This window comes from Bombina bombina, chromosome 2 (genome assembly GCF_027579735.1).
Source record: "Bombina bombina isolate aBomBom1 chromosome 2, aBomBom1.pri, whole genome shotgun sequence".
NCBI classification, from domain to species: Eukaryota; Metazoa; Chordata; class Amphibia; order Anura; family Bombinatoridae; genus Bombina; species Bombina bombina.
Window position 1 is genome coordinate 380107007 of NC_069500.1, and position 18293 is coordinate 380125299.

Genomic DNA, 18293 nt, shown 5'->3' on the forward strand with positions numbered 1-18293 from the left:
CCGGCCCAGCGTACCTGGTTTTCAATCCGCCGCCCTGGAGGCAGCGGATCCCATAGGAATCAATGGGAGTCTGACCATAGCGAAAGTACAAGTTCGCTGCTGCCCGACATCCCATTGATTCCTATGGGAGCTGTCTACACCTAACACCCTAACATGTACCCCGAGTCTAAACACCCCTAATCTGTCCCCCCTACACCGCCGCAACATGTTAACCCCTAAACCGCCGCTCCCTGACCCCGCCGCAACTATAATATATGTATTAACCCCTAAACCGCTGCTCCCGGACCCCGCCGCAACCTATATTAAATTTATTAACCCCTATCCTGCCCCCCCTACACCGTCGCCACCTATAATAAATTTATTAACCCCTATACCTAAGTCTAACACTAACCCTAACACCCCCTAACTTAAATATTAATTAAATAAATCTAAATAATATTTCTATTATGAACTAAATTAATCCTATTTAAAACTAACTACTTACCTTTAAAATAAACCCTAATATAGCTACAATATAAATAATAATTATATTGTAGCTATCTTGGGATTTATTTTTATTTTACAGGCAACTTTCAATTTATTTTAACTAGGTACAATAGCTATTAAATAGTTATTAACTATTTAATAGCTACCTAGCTAAAATAAAGAGAAATTTACCTGTAAAATAAAAACTAACCTAAGTTACAATTACACCTAACACTACACTATACTTTAATAAATTATTCCTATTTAAAACTAAATAGTTACCTGTAAAATAAACCCTAAGATAGCTACAATGTAATTAATAATTACATTGTAGCTATCTTAGGATTTATATTTATTTTACAGGTAACTTTGTATTTATTTTAGCTAGTTAGAATAGTTATTAAATAGTTATTAACTATTTAATAACTACCTAGCTAAAAGAAATACAAAATTACCTGTAAAATAAATCCTAACCTAAGTTACAATTAAACCTAACACTACACTATCATTAAACTACAAATAACTACAATTAAATACAATTACATAAACTAACTAAAGTACAAAAAATAAAAAAAGCTAAGTTACAAAAAATAAAAAAAATAAGTTACAAACATTTAAAAAATATTACAACAATTTTAAGCTACTTACACCTAATCTAAGCCCCCTAATAAAAGAGGAGATCCGGAGCGGCAGAAGTGATCCTCCAAGGGGCGCTGAAGAAATCTTCCATCCGATGAAGTGATCCTCCAAGCGGCGCTGAAGAAGTCTTCGATCCGGGCGATGTCATCTTCCAAGCGGGGTCTTCAATCTTCTTCTTCAGGATCCATCTTCATTCCGCCGACGTGGAACATCCTTCTTTCCTGATGGACTACCGACGAATGAAGGCTCCTTTAAGGGACGTTATCCAAGATGGCGTCCCTTCAATTCCGATTGGCTGATAGGATTCTATCAGCCAATTGGAATTAAGGTATGAAAAATCTGATTGGCTGATTGAATCTATATATAGAATGCGAGCTCAATCCAATTGGCTGATTGGATCAGCCAATCGGACTGAACTTCAATCTGATTGGCTGATTCAATCAGCCAATCAGATTTTTCCTACCTTAATTTCGATTGGCTGATAGGCATGCAAAAGCTTATCATGACAACTGTTACATACTACAGCCGGAGATATAATCTCAGCTAGCTTACAACAGATACACTTAGCTTTGGTAGAGCTGTGTTCAGGCAGCATGGTTCTTATAGTAGCTTCTGAGACTGGATCAGATTGAGACATCTTGCAAAATGTAAAAGAAAAAATAACATTTAAAAAAAAATATCCAATTTCCTCATATAGCAGTTTCAGGAATGGGAAAAAATGCAAATGCTAAAATAGGCAGAAAAAGCAAACAGCATAGCCCTCTGAGCATAAAGAAGGCACGGAGCATATAGGAAGTGGGCTAAAATAAAACCAATTTTTTTGGTGCCAAGTATGACGCATAATGCAAAAGGAAGTAAAAAATGTTTTTATTTTTTTTGGCGCCAACAAACATCCTGAAATGACGCAACTCGCATCATAACCGACGCAACTTTGTGCCAAACAACCTGGCATCAACTAAGACGCAGGAAATGACAATCTTGCATCATCATAGACGCACATTTGCGCCAAAAAATTCTCGCGCCAAGAATGACGCAATAAATAACAGCATTTTGTGACCTTGCAAGCCTAATTTAGCCTGCAAAATTTAAAGAAAAACAGGTCAAATTGGAAAAGAAGACTATACCCCAGGTAAGAAAATAATAAAAAAATAACTTCCTAAAACATGATTCCCATACTATAACTGTTAGACTGCAAAGGGAAATATACATAGACCTGACTCATGGCAAATATAAGTAAATACATATATTTAAAACTTTATATAAATTCATAAAGCGCCAAACATAGCTAAGAGTGTCTTAACAGTGATACATACTTACTGAAAGACACCCATCCACATATAGCAGACAGCCAAACCAGTACTGAAAACTATCAGCAGAGGTAATGATTAAAGAGTATATCATCGATCTGAAGAGGGAGGTAGGAGATGAATCCCTACGACCGATAACAGAGAACCCTTGAAAAGATTTCCTATGAGAGAAACCATAGAAATCAATAGGCACACATTGATCACATCACATCCCTCTGACAAACACTGTAGTCTGAGAGGAATTGAGCTTCAATATGCTTAGAAGCGCTTGTCACAGAAGAAAAATCAAGCACAAACTTACTTCACCACCTCTATAGGAGGCAAAGTTTGTAAAACTGAGTTGTGGGTGTGGTGGGAGGTGTATTTATAGGCATTTTGAGGTTTGGGAAACTTTGCACCTCCTGGTAGGAATGTATATCCCATACGTCACTAGCTCATGGACTCTTGCCAATTACATGAAAGAAACAGAAGGTATGGATGCAGAAAAATTGACCATGGACTGCAACTGGACATCTGAACCAGATCTGCATACCAAACCCTGTGAGGCCAAGCCAGAGCAATCAGAATTACTGATTAAATTGAAAGTAAAGACGAGCATTTTAGAAACGCTAGGATTTACTATTGAAACAAATAAAGGGCACTTTCATTCATGAAGGATAAGATACTTCATGTTGAAATCTCCTTTATTTGCTTCAATCGGTCACTGTTTTTAGCAGCTACAGCAGCCCACGGCAAAAAAAAGGTTTTGCTAGGAGGTGACGTTTTCACCTCTTAGCCAATAGCCGTGTGGTTAATACGGCTCGGGGCCCATGGGAGCTGGATTTACCGCGCGGCTATTGGCTAAGAGGTGAAAACGTCACCTCTTAGCCAAAAAAATTTTTAGCCATGCGCTGCTGTAGGAGCTAAGATCGGTGATCGGTTGAATCAAATAAAGGAGCTTTCTACATGGAGTATCTTATACTTCATGAATTAAAGTGCCCTTTATTTGTTTCAATAGTAAATCCTAGGATTTACTTTCACTTTAATTAATTTGCCTGATCTTGGAAATCAATCTGGGAAGAAAAACCAAAGGAGGAAAAACATTTACATATCCTGCCTCAAGGTCCCTGGACCTCACAAAGTATCTGGAAAGTTTGTGGTTTAACCAAGAGGCCATCATATCTATCTCTGGGAGACCCCAAAGATACTATCTAATTGAAAAAATCCAGAGACTACGACTGGATGCATTTATTGAAAATCTGATTCCCAGTTGTTCACTCTTAGAATATGAACTGCAGAAATAAGACAATTGGTTTCTGCCCAGCAAAGAATTTGAGACATCTCCATCATAGCTAGGGAATGGTTAGTACCCTCCTGATGATTGATGTAAGCCACTGCCATGACAATGCTTGTCTGGAAATGGAAAAACACTGCTTTTTAACAGAGGCCAAGTCTGAATGGCTCTGAAAATAGCACAGAGTTCTAACAAACTCTTTGTGCCCTCTGAGACCCCAGATGCCCTCCCCCATCTGAAAGACTTGTATCTGTAGTGATCAGAGTGCAAAAAGGATGAGCAAAATAAGCCCCCTGTATAATAAGATGATGATTCAGCCACCAAGGAAGGGGCTGACTTGTTTTGTGATCTATATAGATCTTTTGAGTTAGTGGAGTGTGATTCCTGCACCATTGCTCAAGTATACAAAGCTGAAGAGGCCTCATGTGAAAACGAGCAAATGGAATAGCATATGAAGCAGCAATCATGAGACCTAACACCTTTATATAAAGAGGGACTGAGTGAAAATAAATAGATTGAAGGTTTTGAAAAGCTGACACCAGCAACTTTCAAAAGCGGAATAGATATATTGAACGCACACAATAATATTAAAATATAAAAAGTATATACAATAAGCTTCATAATAAAGGATTGTTTACTGTCCCTTTAAATAAACTCCCATCCCCTGTTCTAACAGAGGAACAGAAACAATCACTCCCATAGATTCTAGATCTAAAACTGACTAACAAAGGCCTGATATTTTACTGAATTCTTTGGAACATTGGACAAAATAAACCTTCCTCTGTGAGGCCTTTTTCTGAAACCTATCCGGTAACCCTGAGAGACTATACTTAGTAACCAGGTATCCCAAACAGACTGAACCCAAGCCTCTTGAATAATCTGCCCCCTACCAGAGCCTCTGGATTAGGGGCAACACCTTCATGCAGACTTGAATGTGGGAGTAGATTTTTTGGACTCCTTAAACTTGTTCCAGTTTGAACTAGGATTCCAGGAAGAGCCAGAGGAAATTATTTTCTGAGAGGAAGAATTTGATTTGTGATCCCTGTTCTGAAAAAAGGAATGAAAATGATGATTAGCTTTGGATTTACCTTTGGACTTTTTGTCCTGAGGAAGAAAAGCTACCTTACCCACAGTAACAGTAGAGATAATATAATCGAAACCAGAACTAAACAACATATTTCCCCGAAGAGAAAGAGAGATAAAAGCCTGGATTTAGAAACCATATCAGCAGGCCACGACTTTAACCATAAAGCTATTCTAGAAAAGACATACTCTCAGAATTAAACTTAATGATGTCAAAAACATTATCTCCAATGAAAGCATTAGAACTTTTAAGCTATTTCAAACGGTTCAACAAATCTTCACTAGCAGAATCATCAGAAAACTGCTCAGAAAGACTATTTAACCAAATGGAAGAAGTAGCAGCCACAACAGCAATGGAAACCACTGGCCTAAAATATAACCTGCTTGCTGAAAAGTTCTCCTATGAAAGGATTCTAACTTTCTATCTAAAGGGTCTTTAAATGAAGAGATATTTTCCAAAGGGATAGTAGTATGCTCAGCCAAGGATGAAATGGCCCCATTAACTTTAGGAATAGTTTCCCAAAGTTCAATATTAGAAGTCGATCAAGGATACATTTTTTTAAATCTTGCAGAAGGATTAAAGGGATTACCTGGTTTTAGGGCCGGTGCTAGCATTTTTGGCCACACAGGTAAGGATACATTTTGCCAACACCTAATAGTATGTATATCAGCTTTTTGTTTGTGTGTTTTAGCAGTTTTTATAGCAGTGCTGAAGGATTGGGGGCTAAGCTAAAGTAAAGTTCCAAAATAGCAGCTTTTATGCAAGTAGCCTGCAAACTGTGTGCTGTTGTCAGTCAAGCAAGACATAAGAAAAACATAATTTATGTAAGAACTTACCTGATAAATTCATTTCTTTCATATTGGCAAGAGTCAAAGAGCTAGTGACGTATGGGATATACATTCCTACCAGGAGGGGCAAAGTTTCCCAAACCTCAAAATGCCTATAAATACACCCCTCACCACACCCACAATTCAGTTTAACGAATAGCCAAGAAGTGGGGTGATAAGAAAGGAGCGAAAGCATCAAACAAGGAATTGGAATAATTGTGCTTTATACAAAAAAATCATAACCACCACAAAAAGGGCGGGCCTCATGGACTCTTGCCAATATGAAAGAAATGAATTTATCAGGTAAGTTCTTACATAAATTATGTTTTCTTTCATGTAATTGGCAAGAATCCATGAGCTAGTGATGTATGAGATAGCAGATACCCAAGATGTGGAACTTCCACGCAAGAGTCACTAGAGAGGGAGGGATAAAATAAAGACAGCCAATTCCGCTGAAAAAATAATCCACAACCCAAATCAAAAAGTTTTAATCTTATAATGAAAAATACTGAAATTAAAAGCAGAAGAATCAAACTGAAACAGCTGCCTGAAGTACTTTTCTACCAAAAACTGCTACAGAAGAAGAAAAACATCAAAATGGTAGAATTTAGTAAAAGTATGCAAAGAAGACCAAGTTGCTGCTTTGCAAATCTGATCAACAGAAGCTTCATTCTTAAAAGCCCAGGAAGTAGAAACTGACCTAGTAGAATGAGCTGTAATCCTTTGAGGTGGGGATTTACCCGACTCCACATAAGCATGATGAATCAAAGACTTTAACCAAGACACCAAAGAAATGGCAGAAGCCTTCTGACCTTTCCTAGAACCAGAAAAGATAACAAATAGACTAGAAGTCTTCCTGAAATCTTTAGTAGCTTCAACATAATATTTCAAAGCTCTTACTACATCCAAAGAATGTAAAGATCTCTCCAGAGAATTCTTAGGATTAGGACACAAAGAAGGGACAACAATTTCTCTACTAATGTTGTTAGAATTCACAACTTTAGGTAAAAAAGTAAATGAAGTCCGCAACACCACCTTATCCTGATGAAAAATCAGAAAAGGAGATTCACAAGAAAGATCAGATAACTCAGAAACTCTTCTAGCAGAAGAGATGGCTAAAAGGAATAAAACTTTCCAAGAAAGTAATTTAATATCCAGAGAATGCATAGGTTCAAACGGAGGAGCCTGTAAAGCCCTCAGAACCAAATTAAGACTCCAAGGAGGAGAAATTGACTTACTGACAGGCTTAATATGAACTAAAGCCTGTACAAAACAATGAATATCAGGATGTTTAGCAATCTTTCTGTGAAAAAGTACAGAAAGAGCAGAGATTTGTCCTTTCAAGGAACTTGCAGACAAACCCTTATCCAAACTGTCCTGAAGAAACTGTAAAATTCTAGGAATTCTAAAAGAATGCCAAGAGAATATATGAGAAGAACACCAAGAAATGTAAGTCTTCCAAACTCGGTAATAAATCTTTCTAGACACAGATTTACGAGCCTGTAACATAGTATTAATCACTGAATCAGAGAAACCTCTATGACTAAGTATTAAGCGTTCAATTTCCATACCTTCAAATTTAATGATTTGAGATCCTGATGGAAAAACGGACCTTGAGACAGTAGGTCCGGCCTTAATGGAAGTGGCCAATGTTGGCAACTGGAGATCTGAACAAGATCTGCATACCAAAACCTGTGGGGCCAAGCTGGAGCCACCAGCAACACAAAGAATTGTTCCATGATGATCTTGGAGATCACTCTCGGTAGAAGAACTAGAGACAGGAAGATATAAGCAGGTTGATAACACCAAGGAAGTGTCAGCGCATCCACTGCTTCCGCTTGAGAATCCCTGGACCTGGACAGGTATCTGGGAAGTTTCTTGTTTAGATGAGAGGCCATCAGATCTATTTCTGGAAGACCCCACATCTGAACAATCTGAGAAAACACATCTGGATGGAGAGACCACTCCCCTGGATGTAAAGTCTGACGGCTGAGATAATCCGCCTCCCAATTGTCTACACCTGGGATATGAACTGCAGAAATTAGACAATAGCTGGATTCCGCCCAAACAAGTATCCAATATACCTCTGTGAGTCCCACCCTGATGATTGAAATATGCCACCATTGTGATATTGTCTGTCTGAAAACAAATAAACGGTTCTCTCTTCAACAGAGGCCAAAACTGAAGAGCTCTGAGAATTGCACAGAGTTCTGAAATATTGATTGGTAATCTCGCCTCTTGAGATTTCCAAACTCCTTGTGCTGTCAGAGATCCCCAGACAGCTCCCCAACCTGAAAGACTCGCATCTGTTGTGATCACAGTCCAGGTTGGCCGAACAAAAGAGGCCCCTTGAACTAAACGCTGGTGATTTAACCACCTCGTCAGAGAGTGTCGAACATTGGGATTTAAGGATATTAATTGTGATATCTTTGTATAATCCCGGCACCATTGATTCAGCATGCAAAGCTGGAGAGGTCTCATGTGAAAACGAGCAAAAGGAATTGCATCCGATGCTGCAGTCATGAGGCCTAAAACTTCCATGCACATAGCCACTGAAGGGAATGACTGAGACTGAAGGTGCCGACATGCTGCAAACAATTTCAAACGTCTCTTGTCTGTTAGAGACAGAGTCATGGACACTGAATCTATCTGGAAACCTAAAAAGGTGACCCTTGTCTGAGGAATCAAAAAACTTTTTGGTAAATTGATCCTCCAACCATGTTTTTGAAGAAACAACACAAGTTGATTCATGTGAGATTCTGCAGAACGTAAAGACTGAGCTAGTACCAAGATATCATCCAAATAAGGAAACACCGCAATACCCTGTTCTCTGATTACAGAGAGTAGGGTACCCAGAACCTTTGAAAAGATTCTTGGAGCTGTTGCTAGGCCAAATGGAAGAGCAACAAATTGGTAATGCTTGTCTAGAAAAGAGAATCTCAGGAACTGATAATGTTCTGGATGAATCGGAATATGAAGGTAAGCATCCTGCAAGTCTATTGTAGACATATAATGTCCTTGCTGAACAAAAGGCAGAATAGTCCTTATAGTTACCATCTTGAAAGTTGGTACTCTTACATAACGATTCAAAATTTTCAGATCCAGAACTGGTCTGAATTGGGACAATGAATAGATTTGAATAAAACCCCAGGCCTTGTTCCTGAAAAGGAACCGGCATGATTATCCCTGAAACTTCCAGATCTGAAACACACTTCAGGGAAGCCTGAGCTTTTACTGGATTCACTGGGATGCGTGAGAGAAAAAATCTCCTCACAGGAGGTCTTACTTTGAATCCAATTCAGTACCCCTGAGAGACAATGCTCTGAATCCATTGATTTTGGACAGAATTTATCCAAACATCCTTGAAAAACCTTAATCTGCCCCCTACCAGCTGTGCTAGAATGAGGGCCGCACCTTCATGTGAACTTAGGGGCTGACTTTGGTTTCTTGAAAGGCTTGGATTTATTCCAATTTGAGGAAGGCTTCCAATTGGAAACAGATTCCTTGGGGGAAGGATTAGGTTTTTGTTCCTTATTTTGTCGAAAGGAACGAAAATGATTAGAAGCCTTAGATCTACCCTTAGGTTTTTTATCCTGAAGCAAAAAAAAAAAACTTTCTCCCCAGTAACAGTTGAAATAATAGAATCCAACTTAGAACCAAATAAATGATTACCTTGGAAAGAAAGAGATAGTAATCTAGACTTAGATGTCATATCAGCATTCCAGGATTTAAGCCACAAAGCTCTTCTAGCTAAAATAGCTAAAGACATGGATCTAACATCAATTTTGATAATATCAAAATGGCATCACAAATAAAATGATTAGCATGTTGCAGTAAGAGAACAACAATGCTAGATATGTCAGAATCCAATTCTTGTTGCGCTAAATTCTTCAACCAAAAAGTTGAAGCAGCTGCAACATCAGCCAAAGTAATTGCAGGCCTAAGAAGATGACCTGAATATAAATAGGCTTTCCTTAGATAAGATTCAAGCTTCCTATCTAAAGGATCTTTAAAGGAAGTACTATCTTCCATAGGAATAGTGGTTCGTTTAGCAAGAGTAGAAATAGCCCCATCAACTTTGGGGATTTTTTCCCAAAACTCTATTGCAACCGCTGGTAAAGGATACAATTTTTTAAACCTTGCAGAAGGATTAAAAGGAGTACCTGGCTTATTCCATTCCTTAGAAATCATGTCAGAAATAGCATCAGGAATAAGAAAAACCTCTGGCGTAACCACAGTAGGTTTAAAAACAGCATTTAAACGTTTACTAGTTTTAATATCAAGAGGACTAGCTTCCTCAATATGCAAATTAATTAATACTTCTTTTAACAAAGAACACATATACTCTATTTAAAAAAAAATAAGTAGATTTGTCAGTGTCAATGTCTGAGGAAGGATCTTCTAAATCATTATGTTGTCGGTCATTTGAAATTTCATCAACTTCATGAGAAGTTTTAAAAGACCTCTTACACTTATTAGAAGGTGGAAATGCAGACAAAACCTTCTGAATAGAATCAGTAACAAATTCTTTAAAATTCACAGGTATATCATGTACATTAGAAGTTGAAGGAACTGCAACTGCCAATGTACTATTACTGATGGACACTCTATCTGCATGTAAAAGTTTATCATGACAACTAATACAAATGACATTAGGAGATATAATCTCCACAATTTTACAACAAATGCATTTAGCTTTGGTAGAACCGATGTCAGGCAGCAAAGTTCCAGCAGATACTTCTGAGGCAGGATCAGATTGAGACATCTTGCAGAATGTAAAAGAAAAAACAACATATAAAGCAAAATTATCAATTTCCTTATATGACAGTTTCAGGAATGGGAAAAAATGCAAATAGCATAGCCCTCTGACTTAGAAAAAGGCAAGAGGCAAAAGCAATGGGGCAATAAATAATTTAAAAAGTTTGGCGCCAAGTATGACGCACAACGTAACTAGAAATTCGTTTGGCTCCAACCATGTCCGGAAGTGACACACTCGCGTCATTAACGACGCAACCCTGTGTGAACCCCTGCGTCAACTACGACGCCGGAAATTACAAACTTGCGTCAATGGACGTGCCAAGAATGACGCAATAAAGTGTGGCATTTAGCGCACCCGCGAGCCTAAGACAGCCTGCAAATTAAAACAAGTAGTCAATTGAAAAAAGACTTAACCCCAGGTAAGAAAAATATGTCATCAATATTAACTTTCCCAAATATGAAACTGACAATCTGCAAAAGGAAATACATGAACCTGACTCATGGCAAATATAAGTACAATACATATATTTAGAACTTTAAATAAATGCATAAAATGCCAAACCATAGCAGAGGTGTCTTAAGAAATAAAAACATACGACTTCCGGTGGGCGGCTCACCAAGATGGCCACTGATTCACATTGCTCTGTGAATGTTATCTGCAGAGAAAGGATTTGTGGCCGAATCTGAAGCCATCCAGACTTCCCTTGGCAATAAGTGTGCTTGGGACACTACCAGGATCAGGACGTTTCAACTCCTGGCTACCGAGAAGGCAAGGAAATAGAATTAAGCATACAGGCTTTTTTAACGTGCTCACCCCCGAAGCAAACAAGATGGAGCACATCACCTCGTGTCTCATTGAGGCTTTCGTGCCATTGTTTGACTCCTTGGCAGCAGCTATGGGAGAACTTCTACAAGAGACAAGAAAGCTGAGAGTAACCGATTTTCCTAAAATTATACCGGTCTGCCTGATGGCACATACCACGCCTCCCACCTGCACGCAGATCATAGCTGCGGACCTAACCTCTCCCGGTACCAGGCCGATTATAGGCTCTTTAATTCAGCACAGAAGGGATGAGTGTCTAATTCCCAATAAAACCCTCCGCAACCGTCAAAACACTTGTTCTCCAGTGACACCATGGGGCCAGAGGGCACGCAGCATAAGCCGTACTGTGGCGGAGTACCACCCTACATTAGACACCTACAATGAGCCAGCCCTAACTGGGAAAGAGAACACTATAGAAGAGCTATGGGCTGCCAATGCTCGGCGCTTCTCGGCACAGGCAGCGGAGCAGACTCTTATACAGTTCAAGCTCTGGTTGGGTGCATGTCATTCACACACGGGACAGGAATGTGATTGCAGCCTGCCATCTTCTTCCGTAAGACATTCGGTGCTGTTGCATGCTCGCTTCCTACAGAATGTGGCGGATCCGAGTTTCAGTTGGCAGGCTTCCAAGAGCCGTTTGGCTACGGGTGTCGGCTAGATTTGCACTTTCTTCAACCAGTTGCATGGATCTCTGGCCACGACAAGAATAACTAACTCAGTATACCACTGATCATATCAGGGGTTCCAAATCTACAATGGCGACACTTTGAAATGTACCATTTTGCTAACGCTTACAATGTTCTAACTAAAATGTTCCTTGATGTCTTGTTTGATCTTGTTATTCTTTGGAATTAAGAAGGGTGCATTATGAGGTTTAGCCTACGCTCAGACTGTCTTTTATATAATCTTAGTTTAAAAGTTAGGCAGCTATATTGTTTAGTTCAGTTCATATTATTGTTCTTTTTCTTGTATATGACAGCAGTACTAATATGTTTGTTTTTGCTCTCTCGCATCACATCTATAATTGTCAACACAAATACTGCAGCTGGCGATAGATATTTACCCTTAGTCTTGTTTAGTCCTCCTCTTACTCCAGTGCTTATATATTCTCCTAAATTTTTGAACTGAACCTCATGCTTTCCATTTTTGATACCCACATTTAATTAATGTATGTTATACCCTACTATACATTATGAGCCATACACAATGAAAACCCTATAACATGCCTTAGGTTCATGGAGTATATCTAATAAATTATCTGTTGGCTCCATACTAGAGGATAAATAAGATCACTTGGTAGCTGACTGTATGTCATTTCTATTGAAAGCACACTAGTTCTTATGTTTAAACTTGAACGCCATAAGACCTGGTAACTGAGTGTTACAACTTTGGTAACCCAGCTTCACTTATATCACACCCCGTAATACTATTTTTGATTATTTTTTTTATATTTTTTTTGGTGTTGTTTTAATTTTGTATATCCGTTTGATTAAAGTTATACAATTGAGACCCCTTGGTTCTTTCCCCTTAGCCAAGAAACCAACCAACCTTGAGCATGCTTCTTATTAATATAACATATATTTTTTTAAATCTGTAGAACATGCACTATATTTTGTTGTTCCGCTCCGTTTCCATGGAGGTATTCTGCTCCTGACCAGCGTTTAACAGTCTATTTAAAATATGTAACTTATCATTAAATTTAGCTTTACATTACTAGCAACATAGATCTTATCTCTATATTATGCGGGTCAGACGTGTCAGGAAAATTGTCCAGCACCGCATTCCGCTATCCTATATCTGATGAAATCTCTTTATAAATATGGAATGGACCGTTATGCGTGCAGGTGGTTAGTCATGTTACATATTATTCCTGGTAGATTTGGCTATCCCCTGTTTTAATTTTGTATATCCGTTTGATTAAAGTTATACAATTGAGACCCCTTGGTTCTTTCCCCTTAGCCAAGAAACCAACCAACCTTGAGCATGCTTCTTATTAATATAACATATATTTTTTTAAATCTGTAGAACATGCACTATATTTTGTTGTTCCGCTCCGTTTCCATGGAGGTATTCTGCTCCTGACCAGCGTTTAACAGTCTATTTAAAATATGTAACTTATCATTAAATTTAGCTTTACATTACTAGCAACATAGATCTTATCTCTATATTATGCGGGTCAGACGTGTCAGGAAAATTGTCCAGCACCGCATTCCGCTATCCTATATCTGATGAAATCTCTTTATAAATATGGAATGGACCGTTATGCGTGCAGGTGGTTAGTCATGTTACATATTATTCCTGGTAGATTTGGCTATCCCCTGTTTGTTTGTTTGTTTGTTTGATTTGTTGTATTTGTTGTTGTTTTGTTTGTAAAATCAAGGAGTTCAAGAGACTTTCAATACCCCACTAATCTCAGATGTTTTATATGCTGAAAGTGCCATCCGGACTCATAACATCCTTGTATTCACACAGTGAGATGGACATATCCCATTCTGATTCCCCGTCTTTGCCTAATCTTAAGAAGAACTGTATAAGCATACTGTAATCCCTCACTTTTAATACTGTGACTGATGGACAATACTTTGTGCTGCAACAACCTTTCTGTTATGTTATGTTATGTTTATCATGTACCAGAACTCCTTGAATAAAAAAAGAATTTAAAAAAAAAAAGAAATAAAAACATACTTACCAAAGACACCCATCCACATATAGCAGATAGCCAAACCAGTTATCAGTAGAGGTAATGGTATATGAGAGTATATCGTCGATCTGAAAAGGTAGGAGATGAATCTCTACGACCGATAACAGAGAACCTATGAAATAGACCCCCGTTAGGAAAATCACTGCATTCAATAGGTAATACTCTCCATGTCCCTCTGACATTCGCTGTACTCTGAGAGGAATCGGGCTTCAAAATGCTGAGAAGCGCATGTCAACGTAGAAATCTTAGCACAAACTTACTTCACCACCTCCATAGGAGGCAAAGTTTGTAAAACTGAATTGTGGGTGTGGTGAGGGGTGTATATATAGGCATTTTGAGGTTTGGGAAACTTTGCCCCTCCTGATAGGATTGTATATCCCATACATCACTAGCTCATGGACTCTTGCCAATTACATGAAAGAAATCTCCTTTAAAATGAACGAATATGTTCAACCTTAAATAAAAACCCAGATGACTGTGATTCATGATCAGAGGAAGAGCCCTGATCATCAGAAAAAAAAGTTGCATGACCCAAAACTTTAACCTTGGCAGGCTTAGAGCTAGTAGAAGGTAAATTATAGACATACATGTTTACACTTACTTGAAGGAGGCATAGCTGCTAACATTTCAGATACTGTAGAGTGAATGAAGTCCTAGACTTCAGGAGCAAAATCTGAAATACTCCCCTGTAAATAAAAAACAAGAAGGAGCAATAACAGTTTTAGAAGCAACAGCAGCATTAGAAAAGTATGAATGCATTAAAACATTTAAACGTGTTACATAAATGTGCTAGAGGTAATACCTCAGCCTCCTTACAATAAAAATATTTAACACTGGTAGGAGAGTGTTCAGAGGGCTCAGCTTCTAACGTACGTTTATGGACAGAATCCGAAGGCTCCATCATAACAGCAGAAAACTAATAATAATAATGTGCACAAATATTTTTTTTTATAAAGTGTGACAAACTTACCCTTTCTGTTCTTTGGCCTCTTCGCTAAACTCAGCGCCTTTTTTTTCTTCTTTTAACCTCTAGGATTTACCATCACTTTAAATAACCTGGCTAATAGAGTGCCGATATAAAATAAAACACAGTATTTACCTATAGGCACTCATCTACTGGAATAGAATACAGCCCTTGTACACCCTCCAACCCCCACCGACCATGCACGAAATCTAGGCATCATCCTGGACTCATCGTTCTCCATGGACCGACAAATCAACGTCATCTCCTCTGCATGCTTCCACACATTCCACCTGCTGCGAAAGATCTTCAAATAATTCCCAACTGAGACCAGGAAGACTGTCACCCACGCCTTCGTCAGCAGCCAACTGGACTACGGCAACGCACTCTACGCCGGCTCCACCATCAAGATCCAAAAGAGACTCCAGCGCATCCAGAACGCCTTGGCCAGACTCATCCTCGACATCCTTTGCCAATGCCATATCACCAAACACATGCGGGACCTGCACTGGCTCCCCATCAACAAAAGAATAACCTTCAAGCTTCTCACCCACGCATTCAAGGCCCTTCAGAACATCGGTCCCGAATACATGAACCACCACGTTACCTTCTACACCCCCGCCAGACAACTTCGATCGGACGACCATGCCCTCGCAGTCATCCCCTGCATCAGGAAAACCACCGCGGAAGGCAGATCCTTCTCTCACCTGGCAGCCAAGATTTGGAACACCCTCCCACTGCACCTCAGACAACCTACCACCCTAACTAAGTTCAGAAAGGACCTCAAGACCTGGCCCTTCGACTGAACTGCAACCCTCAGCGCCTTGAGACCCTTACGGGTGAATAGCTGCGCTTTACAAGAACCATATAGATAGATAGAATAAACCAGCAGAAATCTAAAACAGTGCTGAAACACATCAGCAGAGAATCTGGAATAAGAGTATATTGGAGACCCAATAGGAGCAGGCAAAGGATAGAATCCCTCTGAAAGGCTTGTGACTAATTCCCAACAGGTGAAAAATATGTCCCTACCCATACTCCAAATACATACCTTCAACAAACACTGCACTTTAGAAGGAAATGGGCCTCAACTCAGTCTGAGAATACCTCTCACTGAAGAATAACATGCACATCTTTATTCATCACCTTCCTCCAGCGTAGGCAAAGACAAGACTAGTTTACCAGTGAGGTGGGAGGGTTTTTATAGAGCTCCTGGGATTTGGGAATCTTTGCCTCCTCCTAGTGGCAGGAAAGAATAATTCCCATGAGTAATGGATTGTGGGCTCTCACCACCTGTTTGAAAAAAATCGAACTAAACTGGAAAGTTGTTTAAAATAACATGCTCTATCTGAATCATGAAAGTCAACATTAAATGTTCATGATTCAGATAGAGCATTTCATTCTAATCAACTTTCAAATTTGCTTCTATTATCAATGTTACTTTATTCTTTCTTGAAGAAGAAAGTTAGGTAAGCTTGAAGGAGTGGTCACATGTCTAAAGCATTCCATAGCAGCAATGTTTGCAACATAGATTGTTGCAAACACTGTTTCTATAGAATGCTAAAGCTTCATGCATGCTTCTGAGCTCCAAATAGCCACTCAACAAAGGATACCAAGAGAATAAAGGAAATTATGATGGAAGTAAACAGAGCAGTTTTAAGGGGCAGTTGCCCAGGGAGCAATGCCAAACAACATGCAGTGCAGCTTGGCATAGTCCCCAACAGGGGTAAAGTTTGTCCTAAGCATGGGGTGAGGACTTTAACCACTGTGCTGTTTGATAATGTTGTTACTCCAAATGCTGAATGATGTATAGCATTGAGTTCATCACACAAAGAGAAAGTGAACAAGAATGGTACCAGAAATAATAGTAATGATATTGATCAGCCATCCCTTTGACTTATCTGTAGTTAAAAGAAGCATAGGAGGTGTGTGTGTCTCTGAGAACTAAACAGATCTGCAGGTCTGCATACAGGAAAAATGTGTGACAACCTGTACCAGTTTGTCCGATGTTTCTGTTTCCTGTATCATCTGCCTTACATTTAAAGATCTTTTTCTCATTCCTGTTTCACCTCCTGTAATTATATGAACCAATTCTACTGATCTAGCAGCCAACAACATGGACCTGGTAACCCTTCAGTTATCCCAGACTCCAGCACAACCTCCTCTGCCAGCACTAGCATAGTGAGTGAGACCTTCACATGTCCCTGGTAACCCTATAGTAATCCCTAACTCTTTGCACAACCTCCTCTGCCATCACAAGCATAGTGAGTGAGACCTTCACATGTCCCTGGTAACCCTATAGTAATCCCTAACTCGTTGCACAACCTCCTCTGCCATCACAAGCATAGTGGGTGAGTAAGAACTCGTCTGCCAGCAATGCATTAGCAAGGCGAGTGAGACCTGCACACGGTCCTGGTAACCCTTCAGTTATCCCTGAGCTCCGACACAACCTCCTCTGCGCCAGTACAAGCATGGTGAGACCTGCACACTACTTCTCCCATAGCATCTGGGGGACAAGCGATAACTGGGATGAGTCCCAATGTGTAAGCATCAGATCATCAGAGCTTTTAACACCTCTGGCTATTTTCAAAGCGTTATACGTCTTAAAAAAGGAAAATAATCAGATCACAAGCTCCCTCCCTCACCCAACACTTATTTGTTCATACAATATTGCTGTTGGTTCTTGTTATTACTCTAATATTAATATCATTCTATTTCCTAACAAACCTTGGTGTACGTGTGCAGGGAGGTTTAATCCTTTACCTAAGAGTATTAGTCTTTGTACAACAGATTGCATATCAGTGGTGTCTCAACTTTTGAAACACTCACTTACAGGGCTATACAAACATATGTGCAAATGCACTAAAATGAGCAATGTTTTAGTGAGATATGCCATTGATTTTCTTTGCAGACGTGCCAATATCTGTCAGCACTATAATTGTGTACAATATATCTGTTGACTATGAGTGATACTTAGGGCCCAGTTCTCTAATGCTCTTTGCTCTGGAGAGATTATCTAATGCTGTGTTTCCCAAACCCAATCCTCAGGACCCTTAACATATTCATTATATCTTAACTAGTGCACAGGTGAAATAATCAGCTCACCCATCAGCTGATATTTCACCAGTGCTATAGATAAAATATAATGAATACCTGGCCTGTTAAGGGTCCTGAGGACTGGAGTTGGGAAACACTGATCTAAGAAGTCTTGACAATACTGCAAGGTCCATCAAAACATTTTAGAAAGGCAAATTTTTGCTTAAGAACTGTATATGTAATTATTTAGCTGTGTATGGCTCTGGATATTACAAAATAACGCTAAAACAAAAAGTCCCCAAAGATTTTGAATGATTTCTCTCGATGCTGGCGAGTAGAATTTTTGAACATCAGGCTCTTAATATCTTTAACCCTTAGTACCTTTAAAAATATATATTTATATAATCTGGCCAAAAATA